The sequence below is a fragment of the Haliotis rubra genome, unplaced genomic scaffold (genome assembly GCF_003918875.1).
Source record: "Haliotis rubra isolate DU_JTF1 unplaced genomic scaffold, ASM391887v1 Scf1662, whole genome shotgun sequence".
NCBI lineage: Eukaryota > Metazoa > Mollusca > Gastropoda > Lepetellida > Haliotidae > Haliotis > Haliotis rubra.
The window spans coordinates 12,545-34,027 of NW_025765628.1; the positions used below are offsets into that span (position 1 = coordinate 12,545).

Below are 21,483 nucleotides of genomic sequence, written 5' to 3' on the forward strand. Positions count from 1 at the left end.
ACTCCAGTTGGAAGGGTTGCAATTATTAAGTCATTACTCGTTTCTAAACTCAATTATTTGTTACTATCACTGCCTGACCCCTCTTCTGACTTTCTTGTATCACTTAATAATATGCTGCTTAAATTTTATGCTGTGGTTAAAGACATAAAGTAAAGCGACGAAAGGCGTGTCAGCCAGTGAAACAGGGAGGACGGGGAATGGTTAATATATTCTTAGACTATTTGGCCGAGGAAGTTTGTGACAACAGATAATCCAAAGTGCAAGCTCTTGTTTAAGTCTGCATATCCTCACATGTGTAATTTAGATGAATTTGGTGCCACCTATTTTTAGAACAACTTGCCCACGGTCAACAATGTATACTGGAAAAATTGTTTTCAGTCGTTTATCGACTTTGACAAGAAAATCAAGTCTGAACTGTTTAGTGGCCTTCTGACTGAGTCTATCCTAACATTAAAGTTAATAAGGCAACACTGAAGTTTTTTTTAAACATTGGTACCAAAAGGGTATAACACAAATCATACATTTAGTTGATGAAAAAAAGAGTTTTTGACTTATGAAGAATAAGAGAAATATATCGTATTCGTTCATCTTTCCTGGAATTTTATGGTGTAACAAACAGCATTAATCGGTATCTTGCAACTCTTGAGTTGACCAAAAGTACATCAGACTGTGTTGAAGAACATCGTTGTACGATACAAAAACTTTGCAGGGTGCGTTCAGGTTCTAAACATGTCTATTTTACCTTTGTAGCATCAGAAATAAAACAAAAGGTCAGGAAAAATAAGAACTAAAATTTGGACAGCTTGCCTAGAATGATATTTGTGCTAAGGTTTTTAGTACAACTCAGGAAGTGAAACTGCGCTGGTTTGGACTTAAAGTGTCGCTTATTGGTAACATTGCTCATAATTTGCTGTGTATTTATGGGAGAAAAACGTTAATTGAAAAATACTGACTATATAAAAATGGAAAATTTACTGTACTCCAATGCCGTGAGTTAAATACGCATCATGTCGGAAAGCGCACCTAACATCTCCAAATCATCATCATCATTACCACTAAGATCTTCAGATTGTGAAATATATGGACCGTTTTTTAAGTACTAACTGATTTTGGGTCATTTGAAAAATTCACACTGAAGTGTAATGTATAATATAAAAACTGTCGTCAAGGGACAGTAAAACAACGAGGGTATAACAGTTAGATTAACAAGTGCCATGCAAGGTGAGTCGGCGGGGTATCATCACACCTGGCTGAGCGACCTAATTGCCATCCAGAGCTCCAGATAGGCTGCGTATTTGCGTGTAATACGCTATAGAAAAATTGAAATACGCAAGAAAAAAAAATGCCAGCGTATGAAAAACCGCTAATATTTACGTTTACGCTTTGTCAAAATAACAATCCGTATTTACCCGATACATCAAAATCATTTTGCGTGTCGTATCAATTCAAGCCAATCGAAACAAACTTAAAGCTTTTCTATCTCCATATGTTCGGGATTAAAAGTTTCTTGAATAATTCTATTTATAAACGCAATTAAGATGCGCAACGCAGATAGAATACCAGTTATGGTTTGTTAACCCTTCACTGATTGTAATATATGTTATATTTGGGATTACACTTTCTTAGTAAAGTACAGATTCTAGTACCTTTTGGGTTGAGTCCCATCCGGGATTCGAACCAACACCCTCTTAGTCAGCCACCTAAAGCGAGCACACAAAGTCAGACGCCTAGACCACTCAGTGGAAGCCGCGGTGTCTGAGCGGTGTAGGCGTCCGACTTTGTGTCTCACTTGCGACAGACGGTGGCTGCAATGTAGGCAGACACACTGGTGTTGGTAAACAAATGCAGAGAAAATATTCACCCTTCTGTATACAAACACTGTGTAGCACACAGATTCAACCTGGCATTAGTTGACTCCATAAAGAAGGATGAATATATGTTGAAGTTCAGGGACAAATTCAATGCCTTATATCACTTTATCAGTGCATCAAGCTCCAGGACATTGACACTCACGAAACTGCAACATTTGCTGAACGAGCCTGAACTGACTGTGAAAGAACCACATTCAATGTTTGGGGTTGAAGAAAGAGGTGGAAGCTGTGTATGAGAGCTATAGTTCAGTTCTTGTAAGCTTATCCAAATTCTCAGCTGAGAAAATCCTGTGACAAAAGGATTGCTGAAGTACTTTAGCAACCACAAACTTGCTAGGCTGACAGCAGTTTTGATTGACATTCATTCTGAGTGAGTGAGTGAGTTAATATTCAACGTCACATCGGCAATATTTCAGCCATATCGTGACGAGTACATATTTGTCATTGAAATGTAATATGTGTATATTAGAAAACCTGTCTTCAAAGGACAGTAAAACAACTAGAATATCACAATTACAACTAAAACTAGTGTGGAAAGTTAAAACTAATAGCACTATTTGGACAATACAATATAAAAACTGGCTATAGATCGCCAACAACTGGAGGTAGATCACCAAACTAAGGACCATGCATTCATTCTGAACTGGCAAAACTGAGCACAGCCTTACAAAAACAGAACCTTCTTTTTAGCGAGTTAAAGCCACTTAAAGGAACTCTCGCCAAAATTAGTGTAATTATTGGAGGAGAGGCTGAGAAGGACATGACAAGTCGGGTGGATGCCACTGACCGGCAGGCCCAGATAAATGGTGAAAACCTAACCTTTTCACAATCTATGGAGGAGCAGATCACAACCCTGAAGACAAACTATGTAAAGAAACTAGAGAAAAACAACATCAAGTCCAGGTTTAGAGATGATGACAGACAAATATTTGAAGACCTGAGCCGAGTATTTGAACCCATCACAGTCTGTTCAATAGCTGAAGAAGATGCAATGGATTCAGTCCCTCATCTTGGTGATCTTTACGGAACTGAAAAAGAAACAAAGATGACAGCGGGATGTTTGATTAAAGGTACAACTAAACATGTGGAGAGAGTAGAACCCCTTCTTGACCAACAAAGGCTTGCGGAGGAGTGGCCGAGACTTCTAGGCAGGGTAAAGGGGTCATACTCCAAACTTCAACCAGAGCAATTAGGCAAAAGAATTATTCTTTTGCATAAGGACATGATGCCCAATTGCGCTAAATTGCGAGCATTGCTCTTGTTATGCAACTGACTAGTGTCGAATGTGAAAAAAGTTTCATCTCGCAAAGTCGTTTGAAAACAAAATTCAGGTCTTCCTTGGGTTCTGAAAAGCTTGGCATTCTCTTGAAAAGTAGCATGTTTGGCCCTTCCCCAAGAGCCTATGATCTACGTCCAGCGATCATCCGTTGGCTTTGCAAAAACAGACGAAAGGGGAGACTGATGTCTGAACACCTAAAACCTGCTTTCTTCAGCCACTGTGACAAAGTGAAATCTAAAGTGACAATTGAAGATATACATGTATGATTGCATTTCCATTTTAATATCAAAGAGAACAAACTAAAAGTTTATTTTCATCTCCTTGTCATTTATTCATATGTGAAAGATGTTCCTGTTCATTTATTTCAACATTTCATTTTATTGAGATTATTTTGAAGAAACTTTATAAATGTCTTATTGCAGAGGTATTTCATAGCCGATTTGGTGTGAAGATACTCACATATAATATGTTACATGTGTGTATGATGTTTTACTCCAAAGTTATTCAAAAAGTATAGTTTTGATTCATGTAATCTATCTACTATTATATATAATGTTAGATTAAAAGTATAGTTTTGATTCACATAATCTATCTACTATATTTCTGGATTAACTCAGTAAGGCCGAGAGCTGCATATAGACCTTTCCATGGCTTATTTCATGGGCGCCGCCATTTTTGTGGCAGCCATTAAGCGGCTGCAACGATGAACTGGTCTGTGCCATTTGTAACGCCGCTGCAATCTATGACGTTGCAAACAAGTCTAGACGGTGCCCAGTCAACGCTTACGCCGCGAAAAACAACGTCTACTTACAGGTCCAATTACATCTCGTTTTAGGGATTTCTGATGTCATGTCTAAAACAAACATTGCAGGTAAGATATATTTAAAGTACTAAAGTTTAAAGAAATGACCAAGTAATGTCAATATCATGTGCATTTTGTTGTAACTCGGCTATTGTATTGTGCACGAAAACTGAAGGCCTTTAAACGAAGTTGAATTTAACGTGAAACTGTATGTAAACTATAGGCCGCCTGTATCTTATAAGGCTTGTGTTCTGAATTTGAACTTGCCTGTATTTTCAAATATGTATAGGGCATTTAAATATTTCCAAACATATTCCCCTAATGTTGTCTTGTTTATATTTTGATTTGATATGTCAAGAACCATTGTCAAAATTTATTATTTAGCTATATAAATTTCAAGATTTACACACGGTAATCTCTTACTAAATGCTCACAAATGACTACGTTTTGACTATACCTTGACCAAATAATTTGTGAAAAATACCTTCTACTTTTTTATCTACATATTTGTTTTATTAAAAAGTACTAGTATATTTCTTATTTATCTCACACAAATTAAGACGTTCTCTTGTAACTAGAAGTAACAGCTGGTTAAATATAATTAGGTCAGATAGTTATCTCAATCTGTAATGAGGCTAGGTCAAATGTGATGAGTGGGTATGGTTATTATTGTACTTTCTGTTACAGAGTCACTACCTGAAGGCAGGGCCAAGTGGGTTACCAATAATACTGGAAACTGGCCTCAGATAGGATATGAAGATATTATTGACTACCTCATTAAGTCCCACTCATTTGATTCCAAGGAAATGAAAGCTTTTCGAGCAACATATGCATATAATTATGTGCAGAATGGATGGTTAGGTGATATTCAAAGCATTGTGGAAAATGAAGTTCATTATCTTAAAGCCTGTGTGTCACCCATTCCGGCCAGGAGCCTCTACAGTTCCTTACAATGCATGGATTGCTGCAAGGAAAGATGGTACTGTATTAACTGCATGTTGCACTTGCCCAGCTTGTCATGGAAGGTCATGTAGTCATGTTGCAGCCATTATGTATGCTGTACATCTAGCCTTGTTACATGGATATGCTGGTAAATCTTGTACTGATTTACCTTGTACATGGGGACGAGGGACTGACAGCAATAAATTACTCAGTGAATTAAAGGCCATGAATTTCAAGCATCCAAAAAGATCTGATGATGCCAGTCAAGCTGCAGAAACGTCTACATCATCGAAAAACAAGCCCTACAGATTTAAGCAGTTTGTTACCACAGAAGACTTTACTGAGCATGTAAATAATTCTCCACTTTGTTCTCTTTGGAAACTGAAGGGTACACTTCTCCACAAAACATTTTCAGCCACTGAAAATGTAAATCCTATCTGCAAGGAAACGTCAAATGATCAATCCAGACATGGATCTCATGATATTGATTATAACAAGACTGTCACAAAATTGGAATGTTCTGTTTGCCAGGAATTTTATGACAAGTATGTTAATCTTCCAGAGTACAAAAGAGAAGAATTAAGTAATTTAACATTAAACCAGGGTGCATCATCAAGTCCGCTATGGAAAGACAGCAGGCGAGTAAGAATACCAGCATCAAAGGCCAACAGTGTACCTAAAACAAGTAGAGGCGACCCTGAGAAATTCCTGAACAATCACCTGTATGAGAGATTTAAGGGTAATGACAACACTGCTTATGGAGTGACCCATGAACCCATAGCAAGGGCACATTATCAGGATATTTCTGGGAAGAAAGTAATGTGTACAGGAACTGTTATATCATCACATGAACCATTTCTGTCTGCTAGTCCTGATGGAATCATTGAAGATTCTGCAATATTAGAAATAAAATGTCCTACAACATCTGTGCATGCAATGATTGACTCAGGAAAAGGTGATGTTCGAAACATTGAGAGTGAATTAGTTCTTTACTCAAAAGGGAGAAATGGATATTTCACTCAGGTGCAAATGTGTATGTTCTGTACAGGAAAACATCAGTGCACATTTCTTATGTGGAGACCAGAAGAACATGACAGAGTCCTGCTTGATGTTGCATATGATTCCAGCTTTGTTGACAATACACTGTCTAGATTAAGAGCGTTTTATTTTAAACATATGCTGGTCCGGTTGGTTGATGACTTCAAGGCAGGTCGGTTCGTGTTGAGTGAGGAATACAAACAGTTCTGTGTGTCACCGTAGCATGAGTAGTGTAAATAACACTGTAACAGCATCAACACATAACTTACACAGCTATGCGAAGTTTGTTGTTTTGTTAGAGCTGAGTCAATAAATTGCTATCTATCTAATTGATGTGATGTATCTACTATGTTATTGACTTACTGTTGATGTTTGAAAAGAATTTGTATATAACCTGTAAATGTGTACATTTCCTTAACTCACTGACACTCAAATGAATAGTAATAAAATCAAAGTTGTGTATTATGAATTGCTGATATTTTATGAAGAAAACTACAGTTCTAGTCAAATTCTATTTCACACGCTAGTAACTTAAAATAAATGTTTAACATATTTAGGTTGAATAATAAAATACAATGTACCAGTATGAAATGAATATGTGTTTTTGTTTTTAATGAACATGATCAGTATTTATATGTCATGTAATTACTCACACTTAAGATGAAATGTTTAACCCCCTGAAGCAGGAATATTGTTGTCACACATATCATGGGACCATATATACAGTTACAGAAACTTGTGAGATATTCCTAGTGGCCCAAGTGGTGATGTAACTGTAAAAAAAACCAACACTTTTGGTGATCACTAACTGCTATTGTTTTCTCCAAAATATCAGTGGCCCAAAGACAAAAGTGGTTGCCATCTGCCACTGGTAGTTTCTATCACTGTATATATGGTGCCATGCATATGGCAGTCTAAGGGTTAAGGTGATTTACAAGTTTGATTTCATTGAATATCTATAGGTTGGTATTTAAACATAAAACAGCAATGATAACAAAAATCAAGGTGAGGTGAACATTCAGTTTAATGATTTAAACATCAATTCAATGAGAATATGTATTTATAATTTATCATTCTTGTTGGTGAAATATCACATTGCAAAAATCACATACATCTCATAAGCTTAAGCAGCCTACTAGATGTCTGAAACATACATGACTACTCAGTCTTTGTCCTTGATGAGTTCTGGTCTGAGGTTACACAGGACTGCACACACTTTGACTATCTTATCCAACTTTTGAACAGAATTAAGAGGTAGAACCTGATTCAATATTCTGTAAGACTTCAACCTGGCAATTGCTCTTTCTACATGTATTCTTACAGATGCAATTCTTCGTGTTTCTATACACTCTGTAGCACTCAGTTGTTTACGACCCTTCATAAAAGCAGGAATGTTCAGTTTCACTCTTCTAGCATAAAGTTCATTGCTTATTGTAAAGCCTCTATCTGCCATTACCTCATCACCAGGTAACAAGTAGTTTAGAAAACCCGAGTTCTTGGTGATATACACATCACTTGCACGACCCCCATAGCATCTTGAAACATACATAATATACCCATTGGGAGCAATCGCAACAAGAATTTTGGCAGTATTGTGACTTTTATATGTACTGTAGGTTTGAGCTCTAACCTTCAATGAAAATGGACGTTGCAAGAACATTTCTGTACAGTCAATAATGCAGGTAGTGTGTGGATAGGTAGTCTTAAAGGACATTGGCATTGCAGATCTAATAACATCTCTTGGGAGCCAAACAATGCAATCCTTTAGCTTTCTGGCTAAAATTGAGATACAAATTCCAAAAATTTTACTTGCTAATTGCGTGGAAATTGAAAATCTTCTCCCGAGATCATGAAACTGAATTCCAAGCCTAAGTCTCATAAGTGTGAGTAGTGTTTGATCTGAGAGTGGCATCTTAATGTTTGACCGCAGTACAGATGTAAGATAAGTTATTATTGACAGAAACACCTGTAGAGAGTAAGTCCAGTGTAAAACACAGAATCAGTGTTAGTCTTAATACTGTCTGCAGAAAAGGCAGGAAAATTAACCTGAACAGAGACATTCTTTGTTTTGGTCGTGTAGTGCTGGGTTGCATAATGGTGATCTACTGACTTGTTAAAATGAACCTGTACTCCTACAGTTCTGTTTGGAACTTTTATCATAGGTCTGTGAAGACAAAAACAAGACTTCTGTTTACAACAGTCACAATCACTTGGTCTGGAGTCATCATTCTCCTTTTCCTTCTCTTCAGCTTGAGATACAGGTTGATCTGTCAGTTCAGCTTCAGCATGGCACTCCTCAGTCAGTTGACTGCTCCTTGGGGTCCGACAAACATCAGAGAGAGGGTGTCGGAAAATGGTCCAACTTCCTTGTGTCACCTGGAGAGTGGAAAGTTAAAGTATAACAGGCTATTATACGTTTACATCAATGAACAGTAATAAATAGTTTATAACATAATTGTCAAAATAACTTTACGTTTAATACATCACTAGTAGGACTATATTGTACATTACATTAAACTAAAAGTACACTAACCTTTCTTTGATATCCCAAATTTAAGACTGGATCAGGATTTTGTTTGCTTGGATGGCCATCCAAAAAATGAATTGAGCATATCTGAAAAAGAGTTATAAAAATAAAATAAGTACATTTCTATTTAGCCAATGTCACTCCAGTAACTACAATGGGTTATCACATTTTCAACAAATTTTTTCACTCCTGTTAAACACTAGAGCCGTTAAATAAAAAAATTCTTTACATCCCTGTACTATGTGTACACTAACGATACACGGAGGGTAAAGTAATTAAGCAATAATAAATTACATAATAAATTAATCCAGTAATGTTATTATTAACTAATCTTAAGGAAAGATATATTGAGTAAATAATGATAAATAGACTGTTTCCTCTCAATATTTTTGGGCATATTGCAAGATATCAGTAAGTTTCTACAATACAAATGTCTCTAGAATAATGATTTGTAGCACATAAGGTTTTAAAATGTTGGAATATTTTACTAGTAAAAATTGTCGTTCAACCTTTGTTGCATAACTTTATTTGTTAGTGCATTCGTACCTCCTATACTGTAACATAGGAGGTACGAATGCTACGAGATCTTTAGCTTACGAGAGCTTTGAGAAACGGGGTCCAGCACTGTAGGCCCTACATGAATAACAAAATATCTAACGTTTCATTATCTCTAGTTATCAGATGGGATAAACTATTGTGCCACTAATTATCTTGATAAATACATACCACACTGCTATCAGATGGGTGAAAATCCTTCCGATTAACACGTGACACCCAAACACGACGACGATCTTCATTCACAGGAAACCTATGGAGATGATAGGGAAACAAACAAGGGCAGTCCTTCCGTGGCAGTTTATGGACTGTACAGGGCAATTCCTTCCATATACGTAGATTTCTCTGGCTATTTGTACAGTCTTTCATAGCACAAATTCTCCCTGATCCACGTTCATAAGGCCTACCTCTGTCCCGAGACATATTTTCGAAAAAGACAAGCAAGTTGCCAGACGTAAAACGTCAAGTCAATTTGCAGCCGCTTAATGGCGGACGACACTAGCGCCACCACAAAGGGGGATAACTGAGAGTGGCACGAAGCACTGCTCCGTGGAAAGGTCTATATGGGGCAAATTAATCAGCTCCTCACAGCGAGTGACGTGTTTATGGGGCAGGTAATTGGCAGTGTCTCGCAGCGAGAGCCACATATATTCGTCAACAGAAAGCACCTCTTATTCAGCGAGAGACGTACATGTGTGTTGTACTTTTAAAAATCGCACTGTACCTATTATTTCAACCAATTTAGTAGTACTGAGCAAATATTGCTTTTCTTGCGAGAGATGCTACCTTTAGTGTCAATTAGAAGAAGTATTTAACGTGTTTTGATAGCAATTGCTAATCATTATCATAGGCTTTTACAGCGTTTGGCAAATGAACACATGTCAGCGAGAAAGGGGATTATGATGTTTTTACAGAGTTAAGTGTCTGGTATTCTTCATACTAAAATATTTCGTATGCACATTGATTGATGTTTAGAGGTTACTGAAGATTATATTTTCTTCAACTTCCTTATAAATAGGAAACAATATACGAAATTTCAAGGACATACAAAGAATTCAAACACAATAGAATAGTTTGAATTTATATTTTAGGTATTATTACGTTGTCATATTTCATATAATGTATAAACACAAATAATTATACATCCAAGCTCGAATAGATAAGACATAATTTAACTTACTAATTTGAAGCTTACTGAATTGTAACTAGTTATTTTTCATAAGCTAAAGTTGATAATGTTACCTAATCGAATATCGCGCCTTTGCATCAAATATATACATAAAACAAAAAGTTAAGCACCCCCATATTGAAGTAGTGACATCACGTCAATCCTGTGATGAAATGGTTTGTTAAGAATATATCTGCTTGAATAGATGATGATGAACCTGTTTTAGTAGTGTTTACGTGTCAATCACGAAAACGCAACCATTTCAGCACGTGAACGCAACAGCGCACGCTTTCCACAAAGTGCAGTTTGCCCTCGCCCCACAATATCTGTAGTTTTTAATGTTTTATTACAGTATGTTTTATATAGCGCACATATCCCTAGTGCATGCTCAAGGCGCTGGTATTTTTCCCTCGATCATTGGATGTCAATCTCAACGGCACATCGTATTATCAATCTCAACTCCCTGGGGAGTATACAACTCTTGCTGCCACTAGGCACACCGAGTTATTGTGGCTTTCTCATCCTAACGAGGTACCCATTCACACTTGGGTGGACTGGGACACATAGTCACAGTACTTTGTCCAAGCTTACTGTACGTTTCTGTACCCGCAACTAGGTGTTTGCACGTATTCATGTGGCCACCATCTGGTCATATACCAACGGATTCGTGGGTTGTTTTAAGTGCACAGGTTTGTGTACTGTACACTAGGGGCTGTGACAACACTGAAAGAGTCTGCACACAAAGTTGACTCCAAGGTTTTTACACCCTGTCCCAGGTGGGCTCGATCCCGGCACCTCAACCTTGCTCGATCACTAGCCTGGCGCTTTAGCCAGATCGCCCAACGCGACCACTGGTATCAATATTGTCACATTTGGTCATCATGGCTCGAGGGAAGATAAATGAAGCTCAAAGATGGCAAATTATCGGAATGCATTCAAGTGGAATGTATTTTAAAGCGTCAGCTGAACATCCACTACACTGTCATCAGTAGGCTGGTCAGAAAGTACAGGCAGACAAACGAAGTTCAAGATCGGCCAAGGTCTGGAAGACCACCAGTGACCTCACAGCGTGAAGACAGATCCCTATTACGACATGTGCGCCGACAGCCGTTTGCGTCAAGCAACGAACTGCTACGTCTGTGGTTACCAGGTCGACGAATCTCTCTGGGAACTGTGAGGAATCGTTTGAGACATGCTGGTTTGAGGGCAAGGAGGATCATCAGACGTCCTCTGTTAAAATATACTGATTTCACTTCAGCTAAACTGATGGTCCAAATACAATATGTCAGTAACTTTATTTATTGTTTATATCAGAAAATATGATGATAATACATAGTGCAAAAAACTGAAATGTCACATGTAGGTCAATGTAGAGTGATAAAGATACTGAACATTGTAGAAAACTATTTTGGTTTATATATACACATCATTGATACAGACAGGTATTTAATTCATAAGTGCAACCCCTTGATGTTTTCAACTGCATACATAGGGTAAGAGCGTCTTTCACTCTATCATTTGTGTCACATATCCCATTTCGTGAACTAGTAAATATAACATGAAGCCTGTAGGAAACATTACAATATGTTGTGTAACCCATGTTGAATTTGTTATCAATTACTTTACAATATCAGCATTGTCAAAATATTTCCTTGACATAGCTGAAATACTAATTTTGTTTAATAAGTATTAGCATCTGTATTTAGTGTTGAATCAGGTCATAAATATGCAACATGTTAAAGACTAATGAATATGAATATGTATTTCAAGTCTTCATGGTGGATTCCTGCTTGGGGACTCTACCTGATGACTCCCTACCACAATACTGGCAATCTGAGGCACAAAGAGAGGTATAATTATTCTCTCTGCAAGACACGTGTACTCATTGAACAGACCTTTGGCATTTTAAAAAAGACGCTTTCCTTGTCTGTCTACTGGATTGAGAACCAATCCAACCAGAGCCTGTACATATGTTATCTCATGTGTAATATTACATAATATAGGAATTTTGAAACAAGATATTCTAATCAATGATGTAGATGAATTGACAGTACAGGGTCCAGATCAGCAGCAGCAGCAGCTTCAGGGAAATGATGGTTTCAGTCTCAGAGACCATGTTGCCCAGAGCTATTTTGATTATCCATTCTGTGAAAAAAAACAGACTTAGAAGTGGGGATCAAGTATGTCTGTTGGCATGACATTTAAAATATTCAGTAAATGATGGTTCCAGCTGCCTTATTTGGAGGATTATTAATTTTTAATTACAATTGGTACTTTACAACAGTTATGACCATTTGTTATTCATATGGTTAAAAATAATTGTAAAAATCTCTATGCAACACATGTTATGTTTGGGATTCCACTTTCTCAGTTGAGTATAGATTCTAGTACTATTGTTGGTATCATCCAGGATTCGAACCTACACCCTCCGATTAAGGCCTCTAATCTCTGGATGGGACTCAACCAAAAACACAATTACTATAATCTGTACTTTAGAGAGAAAGTGTAATCCCAAATATAACACATTATATGTTCACCAATTTCTAAATGGCATTGAGTATTTGGAACAATCTCTATTTCTTAAATTTTGAATATTGTTTAAAACCATGTTTTGGAATTACCTCTAATATGTTCAATATAAGATATGTTTATTTCTGTCAATACATCAATATGGGAAATTAATAACTTATAAAGATTGTTGTTTTGTAGGGCTTCATGGTGAACTTTGCACAAACATATTTTGCTGTATCAGTTTTGATGATGACATTCAATAATGAATTTCAAATTTGCCCAAACAGATATTTGATTCATAGTAATTGATAATACCAGTACATGGTTTGAATGTTTGAGAACAGTGCTTGTAACTGTAATGAGTGAGTGAGTGAGTTAAGATTTTAAGTCACATCGGCAATATTTCAGCCATATCGTGACTAAAGCAAGTTATAAATATATCGACAATTTAAGTGAAATTATAAAATTCTGCCGACGAAGGACAGTAAAATAACTAGATTATCACAGATATAGATATAAAACTAGTAACAATAATCTAAAACATTTGAACTATACAAGACGATACAATATAAAAAAACAGGCTATTGATCGCCAACAACTGAAGGTAGATCACCATACTAGGGACCATGGGGACTTACAGTACATTTGCTTCCTGCATGGACCCTAGCTGGATTTACACCATCCCTTCAGCCATTGGCGACAGAAGAGAAACCTAGCCATAAATTAAAGTACACATATTCTACTGTTAAAAACCTGGTACACTTAAATTGACTAAATGTTTTGGGACTTACGTACCCTCTCAGGAGGACAATAATTTTACGCTACTTCAACCCCCTTTGAGGGTACAGCCACTAACAATATCAGTTACTAATTTAAACTACCAATACTAAAATATATATATATTTACAAATCAGTCAACAAATCTAATTTTTTTAAAAATGCAATAATTAAATGAGAACTGACATTATTAAAAAGATCCTTCAGAGTTTTGGATTTGAAATAGACATCCCTTGTGATGGAATATTCAATGCAGTCAAGCAAGACATGCTTGACTGTGATTCTTTCATCACAAGGGATGCAAAACGGAGGATCTTCGCCTTTAAGCAAATATTCATGGGTATATCTAGTATGGCCAATGCGACATCGCCGCATAATGACCTCTTCAAATCTGGACTGACAACCCAAGTAGGTGTAACCAATGTAGGGTTTTATTGCATGTAATTTATTAATACCTACTTGGGTGTCCCACTTCTTCTGCATTAGATCGCGGATGTATGCTCTAATGCTGGCTTTGTAATCAGAGTAAGGAATAAGAAGTGGTGTCACAGATTTGTTGAGTGCTGCCTTAGCAGCAAGATCGGCCATTGTATTCCCAGAAATGCCAACATGGCTGGGTAACCAACAAAAGACGATGTCGCATTGGCCAGTTGCAAGCTCATTATACAATTCAATAATTTCTAATAAAAGTGGATGTTTACAAGAAATATTTTTTAATAGCCTGAAGGCAAGAAAGTGAGTCAGAAAAGATGATATATTGTTGATATTTAGGGTGTTTTTTAATATATTTTAAGGCTGTTAATATGGCGTTTGCTTCTGCTGTAAAAATAGAGCTGTTATCTGGTAAACGAGAAGAGATTGTTCTGGATCTAATGACAGTGGCACATGCCACCGCGCCACCATCCTTGGACCCATCTGTAAATAAGGATTTATATGTATTATATTTACTTTTTAATTGATTATATTCTTGTTTATATTGCAAATCATTAGTTTCGGATTTTTTTAAATTGAGTGAGTGTTAGGTCGACTTGTGGCCTAACCAATTGCCAGGGAGGAGAAGAAAGAAGACGGGAAGGAGCTATATGTTCTAGCTCCATGCCAGCAGCAGAAAGAAAAGGTTTCACTCTTATACCAAGAGGCGGAACAAGAGAAGGCTTCTTGTTATACAGATCTTCATATAGTGGATTAAAGACACAGTTATATGCAGGGTTTGACTCATTTGAATAAAGTTTTGTAATATACTGTAAAGTTAATTTTATACGGCGTTGTGTAAGAGATGGCTCATCAGCCTCGACGTAGAGGCTGTCAACAGGTGAAGTTCTAAAGGAACCAAGACATAGTCTTAGACCTTGGTGGTGGACAGAATCTAAAAGTTTTAGATTACTGTTGCAGGCTCCACCATACACGATGGAGCCATAATCAATTTTGGAACGTACCAATGATCGATATAATTGTAGGAGGGTAGCTTGATCCCCTCCCCACTTAGAATTCGAAACGACTTTCAACAAGTCAAGTGCCTTCAAGCATTTAGTTTTTAGGGACTTGATATGGGGAAGAAAAGTTAGATGCGAGTCAAAAATTAAACCCAAGAACTTGGCTTCCTTAACGACTTTGATGGGAGAGCCATTTAGAGATAGTTCAGGGTCTTTATGCGGTTTATATTTTCTACAAAAATGGATACAATTGGTTTTGGATTTAGAAAATTTAAAACCGTTTTCAAGACACCATTTATCTATTTTGTTTAAACACAACTGCAGTTGCCGTTCAATAGTATGCATACTTTTACCGCGACAAGAAATATTAAAATCATCCACAAAAAGTGACCCATCGATTGAATCACTTAAGACCTTGGATAAACTGTTGATCTTAACACTAAACAATGTGACAGACAAAATACTACCTTGTGGGACACCCTGATCCTGGTTATAATGGTTATAATGGTCAGACAGGGTAGAACCCACGCGGACTTGAAATTGCCTATCAGTTAAAAATTCGGATATAAACTGAGGCAAACGGCCTCGTAAACCAAAATCATGTAAATCTTGTAAAATGCCATGCTTCCATGTCGTGTCATAGGCTTTCTCTAAATCGAAAATATTGACACTGCATGCTGCTTGTTAAGAATGGCATTCTTAACGAATGACTCCAATCGCACTAAATGGTCAATGGTACTGCGATTTTTACGAAAACCACATTGGATATTTGTGATTAAATTATTGGACTCTAAGTACCAAGTTAATCTGTTATTGACCATGCGCTCCATGGTTTTGCAAACGCAACTAGTCAAGGAAATGGGCCTATAATTTGAGGGATCTGTATGATCACGTCCAGGTTTAGGTATCGGTACAACAATGGCATCACGCCAAGATGAAGGAAATTGACGAGATGTCCAAATGTCATCAAAAATATTTAATAGTGTTTCTAAACAGGATTCAGGTAAGTGTTTCAGGAGTTGATAATGAATGTTATCAGCTCCTGTTGCAGTATTGTGGGCTTGGTCAAGAGCCGTATGAAGCTCGTGGATAGAAAAGATTTCATTATAGTCTTCCCCATTATCTGAATGAAAATTGATTTGTTTCTTTTCTTGCAATTGTTTGTATTTTTGAAATTTAGGAACATAGTTTGACGAGGAAGAATGCTTTGCAAGTGTTTCACCCAGTTTATTTGCGATATCAGATGTATCTGTTAACAATTGGTCCCCAGTTTTGAGATGATTAATGCTTGATTTGGTACCCTTACCTTTAATTCTCTGGATCATGTTCCATACCTTGGACACCGGCGTCCGTGAATTTATTTTCGAAACATAATTTTGCCAAGATTGGCGCTTATTTTGCTTAAATGTTCGACGTGCTTTAGCGTTTAAAATTTTTAATTGATCTAAATTATGCACCATTGGGTGGCGACGGAAATAGTGTTCAGCTTTTTTCCGTGCCTTTCTAGCTTGTTTGCAGTCATTATTAAACCATGGTTTACGTATATGTGGATTTGTAGAGGACCTAGGAATACACTAATCGGCTATTTTGTGTAGTTCATCAGAGAATAATTGTACTGAATCAAGAGCATCAATAAAACGAGCAGGAGTTAGTTTGTCAATACAGAGTAATTCAAACAAAGGCCAGTTTGCTTTGTTGAAGTTCCATCTTGATGATGGAGCAACATCAGCAGGAGTGATTGTTTTAAGAATGGTCGGGGAAATGATCACTGCCACACAAATCACTGTGGACAGACCATTCAAATTCATTAAGCAGACCGGAATCAGTAAGAGATAAATCTAGACAAGAGTACGTACCTGTACCAGGATGTAAGTATGTTTTCGAATTATCATTGAAAATACACAGATCGTTGTTAGAAATAAAATCTTCCAATATGTTCCCATTTCTGTTTGTATCAGAACTACCCCAAAGTGGATTATGACCGTTTAAATCACCCATGATGACACATGGCTTGGGAGCTGGTCATAGAGAGTCTGAAGATCAGTCTGCTGAAGAGAAGAAGATGGTGGTACATACAGTGAGCATAATGTGAAAACGATGTTTAGAGTCAGTCTGACAGCAACAGCTTGAAGACATGTAGTTGGGGAACAGGGCTATGTATAACACCCCGTCTAACCAAAACGGAAGAACCCCCAGTAGCTCTAGGCCCTGGAGGAGGAAAAGTAGTTATATGAATTATATTGTCTTACATCAAATTGATCTGTATTTTTTAAGATAGGTTTCCTGTAAACAAAATGCCGATGGTTTGAAATCTTGAATCAGTAACTGTAAATCATTATAATTGTTCCTTAGTCCTCTACAATTCCACTGAACAATATTATTTGAGCAGTTCATGGAGGCTCAATGAGAGGTCGTACATTGGAGTGGGGTTTCCTCCCATGGCTAGGGGAGCGAAGAATCGACCTCTATCTCCAAAGGTTCAAACTGATTTTGAACCTTTACGGAAGGTGTCTGAGAGGAAGGCACCTCCAAATGCTGGAGAGTTCTGGTCTTATTTTTGATTGCTTTTCTCTTTTTCTTCCAATTTTGATATGTTTGATTGTGCAGGTGTTGATTCCGGCACAGATACTGGTTCAGATGAATGATCCATTGAAAGTTGTGATGCTACACGTTCTGTCTGGGAAGCTGAAGAAGATATATTTGACGGAGATGGAGTGATCTGATCATCGATAATGATTTTTTCATGAACCCAAGATAGGGATGTTTGACAGGCTGTTGAAGTCAGGGAAGGTCTGGAGGCAGTGGTACGAGAGGACACTGCATCTGAGTACAATATAGTTGAAGCAGTTGAGAGAGGAACAAGCTTTTTCGCTTCAACATAGGAAATATTGTTCGTGTGTTTGATTTTTTGAATTCTTGTTTCACGATCATATAATGGGCAGGATTTTGATGAGGCCAGGTGGTCTCCGTCGCAGTTCGCACATTTGATGTTATTGGTGCATTCAGAAGACTCATGAGCGCCTCCACAACGGGAACAGACCGTGTTGTTCCGGCAGAACTTGGACCCATGGCCAAACTTTTGACATTTAAAACATCGGAGTGGAGTTGGTACATATACCTCCACCCCAATGTTAAAGTATCCGGCTTTTATACACTTCGGAAGAGTCGAAAGTGCAAATGTAAACAGATAAGTAGTAAGTTTAGTAATACTGCCATCATCTCTTTTTGGTAAATCGCTTTACAGCGATCACCCCTTGATTTTTCAGCTCAGCTGCAATGTCCTCCTCACTCATATCAGAAAGACAATGAGCCCTGTCTCTGACTATACCTCGGCAAGAGTTTAAAGTTCTATGTACCGAGACAACAACGGGTGTATTGACGAACTGGTTTAATAGTAACAGATTATCCGATTGTTGCTTCCGCAGACATTCCACTAACAATGATCCGTTCCGGAGACGTGTCACGCCCTTCACCTCCCCACAGACACCTTGAATGCCCTTGGAAATAGCGAATGGGTTCAGTTTCAAAGGATTGTCATCTATAGATGAAAGCACAATGAATCTTGGCCAAGAGTCAACTGAATCAGGAGATCCTTCATCTGATGATGTAGATACTACATGTCTACGTTTGTGTTTTGATGAACCAGATTGAATGGAAAAAGCCATGGTGTAGGAAAAGTGTTCAACATCCCTGCTCCCCACCCGCCATGGAGTGTCAACAAGGACGGTGTTACAGCGGAAGCCAGGCTGTTCCACCAGGGCTACAGGGATGTTATACTCCAGCAAATAAAAACATAAATAGCTGTAGAATCTGAAAGAAAAAATGTCAGGCTGGTTCGCCCATGACATCATTCTGGAGAAACACAGAATTCAGCGGTTTATATTGCCAGATTGGCCCATGAGCCACCGCCTTCTGGCATAGGACTCTAGGCATATTAATCTATTAATAATTTGTACATAATAATGCAAAATAGCCAAGACCAAAATAATAAAGTTTGTGCAAAAAAGATGAACCATGCACAGGGCTCGGCGTGACCAGCCGATTGGTAGAACCGGGCCCATTCTACCACCCGTCTAGGTGAAGTAAGGGTCGAAGTGGTGTATTGGGCAAAGGAACACTGTTCCTGGAGCCCTTGCCCTCAACCACCAGAATCCCGTCCTCCACCGACACAGGGGCGCAACCCACGGCAAACAGGTTGGTGGACCTAATGTCCCCCCGGGTCCACAACGGGGGGTTTGAAGGGCGCTTGGCGTGACCCAGCACCCACCACGAGGAGGTGGCCCTTCATGGGTGCCGTAACTGTAATGATATTTTGCAAACTTTCGGTGTTATTTTGAGCTGGAACATGTTGTCTTCTATCAGAAGAAAGTTGTTAATTTGTATAAAACATTAGTGAGAACATATCATTACTCAGAGTTGAAGTTGCAATATTACTCTGTGAAGCTGAATGTTGGGTCAATATTTCGTATTTGTAATATTGTCAAATTTTGCTGCAGTTTAGCTACTCGTATTTGTTCTTTAATCAGTTGTCTAGAATCCTTAATTTCCTCTAGTTCCTCTTTTAGTATTTCTTCTTCAGTTGACACTTTCACATGTACAGCTGGTCGACCCCCCAGAAAAGAATTTGAAAGCAAGGTTGGGTCCAGATCAGTGATGTCAGTGATGCTGAAGGCCATATCATCAGCTGAGTTCAGATCAACTTCAGTGGTTGTTGTTCCATCATGTGATGCTTCAGCAGTTTCTGAGATGTTCATGAAGTCTGAAAACAATAGATACTAAAGTCATTATTTATTCTTTCAAACATGAGCTTCTCTATCGTTATATCAACTCTATTAATCAGAAATAGAACACAAGCATTACATGTTATTGAGTTAAAGATGTTCCAAGCACCACTTCCATGTGTATCATAATTAGAAATATAAAATGAATATTTGGAATTATGTGTACATATGTTCTTTCTGTATATGTGAAATTGAAAATCATTAGCACATTTTATGCAAATGTTTCTCTTCATAGTTGACAGGGATTGCACAATCAGTTACAATATACAGTTACAACTGTTTCCTAAAGCTAATTTATATATTATGCTTCTGTTTTTCAATAACTACAACCATTGGTATTTACTTTTCGTGATGTTACATTTCAGACCTTTTACATATATATCTGTATATTTTGAACAACTTGTATAAATAAATTTACCGTCAGTGTCAATCCCACCATCCACCCCACACAAACTTGGTCTCCCCTCCAAATTATCCAGCACTAGTTGCTCGGGTACAGATGGGTAATTGGCTCTTGGTCCACCACCTGTTGGGGGTCTCATGGATAAGCTTCTCTTTGCCTTGGCTAACAAATATACATTCATGTAAATACATTATGAAATCGTAACATGTTGGAATAAGTACACAAGTATTGTACATAGCAGAGAATGTTCAACATGATGTCATCAATAACAGTAAAATCATTAATTGTATTTTTAAACAAACTATATATTCTGATATGAGGTTGTGTCATGTGATTCATTAGCTTGCAATATTAATATAGATAGTTCCATATCAGTTAATTGTAACATATTAAATTACTGTTTCATGTTACATAATGTTTTTGGTCAGATGCAAATTAAAAAAAATTGTATGCTGTAAAAGAAATAGATTTCAAGTATCGGAATATAAATTTTACCTTTCTCTTTGATATTTTGATACTTTTTCTTTATTTCACTCAGAGTTCTGAGTCCAGATCGACCCCTTCTGCAACAAACAAATATCTCTCAGTCCAGTTGACTTTTCTTTTGTTAAAGCAGACGAGCTGTCATCGGCACTCGCTGCGTATTTATAAACAACGGAATATTCGCGTCTCAGTTTGCTGAAGAGTTCCGCTGTTACCGTACTTACGCGAAAATATTACCCACGTTGTATTTGTTGATATTTAATTATTTAAAGTGGGTGGAAAGGTGCGTGCAGGTGCCTTGTGGTCTTCTTTCACTAAAAAAACCCAGCTGAAAGGGTGATTGTAGGCAAAGCTATACTAAAATTTACTTACTTGTTTGAGGAGTGTCACCATTGGTCCAAATGATTGAAAAAGTTTCTTTAGAGCCCGGACAGTGTGCGGCAGCCATCTTGTTCCAGCGACTCGAGTTGGCATTACTGGCTTGCGACCAAACACTTTGAAAGCTTCCTTCAAGTTGTGGCGGTTAAGAGGACTGTTCCTGTGCTGTCTGCGCTCTGGTGTAATGACTTCACGCAAACTGCTTGTCAGTGTCGTATTTATTCAGTCCTCGGATTGAATTACACTGATCAGTTATATATAGTAAAAAAGCTGTAAACAAAACAAAGGCCTGAATTACAATGGAGTTCCATAAATCCTATGTCCTATTTCAAAGTAACTGTACCTTATAACATGAAGCACATAGGATAATATACGAAATAAGACTACAGTAATTGATACAGGTTGAAAGGTGAAATATATCCTAATTACAAACCTTTAACAATAGCATAAGTTGACGAAGTTCAAAGGGTTCCTTTACATCAAATTTATCTCCATTGTAGCTTGGTAAAACATACACACTAATTAACTACATGTA

At 37.5% G+C, this 21,483-nt stretch overlaps 1 long non-coding RNA gene across 1 annotated transcript; it reads right to left on the reverse strand.

Moving 5' to 3' along the window:
• Positions 1-8,294: 8,294 nt before the first annotated feature.
• Positions 8,295-9,443, reverse strand: LOC124272101. The gene is made up of 3 exons (XR_006897241.1): positions 9,186-9,443; positions 8,466-8,546; positions 8,295-8,308 (listed from the first exon to the last, which is right to left on the reverse strand). It is a non-coding gene; the product is annotated as an uncharacterized LOC124272101 (long non-coding RNA).
• Between the last annotated feature and the right edge of the window lie 12,040 nt (positions 9,444-21,483).